The sequence below is a fragment of the Physella acuta genome, unplaced genomic scaffold (assembly GCF_028476545.2).
Source record: "Physella acuta isolate Inbredline_101_S28 unplaced genomic scaffold, ASM2847654v3 ptg002221l, whole genome shotgun sequence".
Lineage (NCBI taxonomy): Eukaryota > Metazoa > Mollusca > Gastropoda > Physidae > Physella > Physella acuta.
Genome location: NW_026733721.1, coordinates 1 through 5,000, shown reverse-complemented (window position 1 = coordinate 5,000; position 5,000 = coordinate 1). Strand labels below are relative to the sequence as shown.

Genomic DNA, 5,000 nt, shown 5'->3' with positions numbered 1-5,000 from the left:
ACCGCTCAATCGATAGTAGCGACGGGCGGTGTGTACAAAGGGCAGGGACGTAATCAACGCGAGCTTATGACTCGCGCTTACTGGGAATTCCTCGTTCATGGGGAACAATTACAAGCCCCAATCCCTAGCACGAAGAAGATTCAACGGGTTTCCCAGCCCTTTCGGGCCAGGGAGGCATCCACGCTGATTTCTTCAGTGTAGCGCGCGTGCGGCCCCGGACATCTAAGGGCATCACAGACCTGTTATTGCTCAATCTCGTGTGGCTAAACGCCACTCGTCCCTCTAAGAAGTTGCGCCGGCGCATCGAGGAACCGGCGAACTATTTAATAGGCTAGAGTCTCGTTCGTTATCGGAATTAACCAGACAAATCGCTCCACCAACTAAGAACGGCCATGCACCACCACCCACCGAATCAAGAAAGAGCTATCAATCTGTCAATCCTTACAGTGTCCGGACCGGGTGAGTTTTCCCGTGTTGAGTCAAATTAAGCCGCAGGCTCCACTCCTGGTGGTGCCCTTCCGTCAATTCCTTTAAGTTTCAGCTTTGCAACCATACTTCCCCCGGAACCCAAAACCTTTGGTTTCCCGGAGGCCGCCCGCAGAGTCATCGAAGCAACTCCTGCGGATGGCCAGGTGGCATAGTTTATGGTCAGAACTACGACGGTATCTGATCGTCTTCGCGCCTCTGACTTTCGTTCTTGACTAATGAAAACATTCTTGACAAATGCTTTCGCAGTAGTTCGTCTTGCTGCGATCCAAGAATTTCACCTCTAACGCAGCAATACGAATGCCCCCGTTTGTCCCTGTTAATCATTACCTCCAATTCCGAAAACCAACAAAATAGAACCGAGGTCCTATTCCATTATTCCATGCACCATTATTCAGGCAGCGAGGCCTGCTTTGAACACTCTAATTTTTTCAAAGTAAACGCGTCGGCCACCCGGGACGCTCAGTGAAGAGCACCCGCGGGAGAGAGCCGACAGACGGTAGGGCAGGAGATACGGGCAGTGAGCCGGCGCGAGCCGGACCGCCCGCCTGCGCCTGAGATCCAACTACGAGCTTTTTAACTGCAACAACTTTAATATACGCTATTGGAGCTGGAATTACCGCGGCTGCTGGCACCAGACTTGCCCTCCAATAGATCCTCGTTAAAGGGTTTAAAGTGTACTCATTCCAATTACGGGGCCTCGAAAGAGTCCCGTATTGTTATTTTTCGTCACTACCTCCCCGTGCCGGGAGTGGGTAAGTTGCGCGCCTGCTGCCTTCCTTGGATGTGGTAGCCGTTTCTCATGCTCCCTCTCCGGAATCGAACCCTGATTCCCCGTTACCCGTTACAAACATGGTAGGCATATCACGTACCATCGACATTTGATAGGGCAGACATTTGAAAGATGCGTCGCCGGCGCGAGGCCATGCGATCAGCACAAAGTTATCCAGAGTCACCAAATGGGACGACGCAACCCCTTGCGAGGCCGCGCCGATTGGTTTTGAACTAATAAAAGCGCTCTTCCCGATAAAGGTCGGAGCTTCGATTGCATGTATTAGCTCTAGAATTGCCACAGTTATCCAAGTAGGATCGTGTCATCTAAGGAACCTCGACTGATTTAATGAGCCATTCGCGGTTTCACCATGGGACAGTGTGAACTTAGACATGCATGGCTTAATCTTTGAGACAAGCATATGACTACTGGCAGGATCAACCAGATAGCTATCGTTTGCGAGACGTTTTTCCACAACACATCGCGGGACGGGAGACAACGCTCTAGCGAGAGAACGGATCCCGGCATTCCCGGATTTTTTCACATCGGACCGCTCACATTTCCCCCTTCACCGTAAACACGGCGTCGCCGGGAAATCTCTCGATTTGCATCGAGCCGACTGCGTTTTGCAGACCCGTCGCCCGTTCCGAGGGCTGGGCCAGTGCGAGACTTTTATCGAGCCACCAATACTGCTTGGTTGCGTTAGCACTGCGCGTCGCCGCTGGCTTCACGCTACGGACACGTACTTTTACCTTCACTGGCGCGACCTGCGCGCCGAGCCCGCATTTTACCGGGAAGCTAGTCGGGAGACTGAGCCACGCACGGTCAGATCGGGCACATGTCGCTGGCTGCGAGGGAGCGCGGATCCTAGCGTCACATAGAGGCTTCACCGACACTCACCTCCACAATAGTAGATACAGACCGTTTTAACCGCCGTATTTCTGCCCATACCTCTAGTGTTAAACCGAAAAATCGGGTACATAGTCTCGGGGAGGACCGGGGTGCCGCCCCATGAGGGGAGCCCGCACGGAGGGCGCCGGGGGTGCCGCGACCCGGGGGGCGGCGCGGGGGTGTCGGGGCGCATCTACGGGGCTCACTCGCGCGGGCGCCACACTTCCGGGGGGCGCCCCAGGTGGGGTGCCAACTTTGGCGCCCCCGACTAAGGGGCCGCCCCCACTGCGGTTACACGCTTTACGACCACCCACCCGCGTTCCCCACCCCAGGGGGCATGCGAATCACCCGCCAGGGGCGTTCTGGGACCGAGGGCGCCGCTCCGGCACAAGGGGGAGCCAAAACGCCCCGAGTTCCCCCGCGGCCACCTCGACACCTGGGCGGGCGGCGAGGGGTGTCCTGCGATCGGGGTGGGGAGCTCTACCAGAATCACCCGCCAAACTTCACCGGGGGCGTCTCCCGGCGCCCCTGCGCTCGGGTGACGAACAGCGCCCCGGGCTATCCCGGGCGCCCTATGGCGTCCACCTTCGATCGGAAGGGTGATCTCGACTCGGGCTGAGGCGGGCCACAACAATCCGCGGTCACATCGGAGCCGTCCAGGCTAACGAGGCCCCGGCTCACGGGTAACCCATGGGGCTGGACCGGGAGTCCGCCGTTAAAGAAGAAAGAAATGTAGTGCAAACCAGAACCAGTTTTTTTTATTTATTTTATAACTCGACTAATAATCGTCACAAAATTATAAACTTGGTACCTACGGATAGCCCTGGGCCCAACCTAATACAGGATGTCCATAACTATGCGCTAATTAAATAATTAATGGGTATTAAGGTCGGTCTTAGTAAATTGCTATATAAAGTCTAAGACCAGAACCAGTATTTTAAATTTATTTTATAACTCGGCTCCTAATTGTCACAAAATTTAAAAATTGGTACCTATGGATAGCCCTCGGCCCTACCTAATACACCGTGTCCATAACAATGTGGTAATTAAATATTTACTGGGCGTTAGGGTCGGTCTTAGTAAATTGCTATATAAAGTCTATATAAAATTTTACGAATTTAAAAAAAAAATTCCTACCGTCAAAAATAGCGACGCCTAGACCACCACACCTGTTCTGACGTTAAATCCTACTTGCACACACGTGTGGGAATAGATTAGATATCATCTAGAGATAGAATTCCTAATTATTTAATTAAAATAGAGACTCTAGATTTAATAGTTGTGTCATAGTTACATTAAGTCGAATTAGCGAAGCGGAGGCGGGAACTAGATTCTAGATCTAACACTTCGATTGCGATGAAAAAAAAATAGCTTTATTTTAAGGCCGACAAGGCAAATACGGTTTAATTAATATTAAAGAAATAAGTCCGAACACCTACCTTAAGCGAATCATCTACACAACACATGACTAGAAATAATACACGTCCACACGAAGAGCGATTGAAACGGTGACTGCAACGGTGAAAACTTGTACGACGGAAACATGGCGCCTAGGTTATGCCTACTTCCGGTCTGATGAAAATTTTTAATTCATTTTAAATTTTGCGCTCTATTTCGTCCGCGCTTGTCCACTTAAACTCTACAGAAAAGATAGTCTATATAAAAATAATTCCTAGAAGACAATTTTATGAGAGATCACCCACATTTATTTACCCTGCCTGTCTACCTTAGGGTTAGAGTTTGAATTTTTCTAGATTCAAGCCAAATATGCCGTGTCGATTAAACGACGACGTACATAACAGAGCGAAGACAATGAATGGTTCCTTAATTAACTATAATTACGGTCCTAATACAACTACAATTCACCATAGTACTAATATGTATGTGTATTGTTGTTTTGGGAGTTCTGTCATTACATTTTAAATTATAAAAAAAACGGGTTTACGATACACTTCATTACGCCGCCGATCGTGGTTTTAGATTTAAATTTGGTCGGATTCGGTTTATTATTAATTTATATAATACTTTATACATACTTTAATTCATTAAATACATTTATCTATGTATTTATTTCATTAGTTAAGTATTTGTTTAACTAAAAATTATCAATTTAAGGCATAACAATTACAGAAAACGATTGTATTTGAGATAAGTCTTATCGAACCATTTAGTAGCTGGGTCGGTTTATTATTAATTTATCTAATACTTTATACATACTTTCACTCATTAATTACATGTATATATGCATTCATTAAATCATTTAAGTATTTATTTCATCAAAAAGTATCGATTGAAGGCATAACACTGATAGAAAACGATTGTATTTGAGATAAGTCTTATCGAACCATTTAGTAGCTGGTTCGCGGGTCGGTTTTATTCCTTAACTCTAGATTTAAGTCTATCGTGTTTAATTTCAATTTAATTTATCACAACTTTTAGATTTTGTACTAGATTAAGCTACATTGAAGCTTATTTTTCACTATTTAATCAATAGAGGATATTATATAATATTTTTAAGTCTAATATTACGCAGCCGTTTGTTAAATCTAGTTTTACAACGACGACTCGCGCGATTTCGGTTTGGTTTTAAAACTTAAGTTCATTGATTCTTAAAATATATATTCCAGTTAGAATAGAACTGAATACGTACCACATGATGTATACACACGTTTGGGTTATTTATTTATTTTAAATTTAGTTTATTATGACCGATCGTAATTAACTTTGGCGATACCGGGCTGATATGTCTTATCGACCGGAAAACTACTGTCCCTTCGGTCGACTAGTTGGTCTTAGACGGCATTACCGAGGTTTGAAAACTCTTACACCGTGTTTTTATTTTCACATAGAT

At 46.6% G+C, this 5,000-nt stretch overlaps 1 non-coding gene across 1 annotated transcript in view; it reads right to left on the bottom strand.

Moving 5' to 3' along the window:
- The window catches only part of LOC131932582 (small subunit ribosomal RNA), a 1,846-nt gene extending 140 nt beyond the window's left edge, over positions 1–1,706 (bottom strand). Inside the window, exon 1 of the ribosomal RNA XR_009384629.1 lies at positions 1–1,706. This exon is cut by the window's left edge and continues 140 nt beyond it. This is a non-coding gene — a ribosomal RNA (small subunit ribosomal RNA).
- Between the last annotated feature and the right edge of the window lie 3,294 nt (positions 1,707–5,000).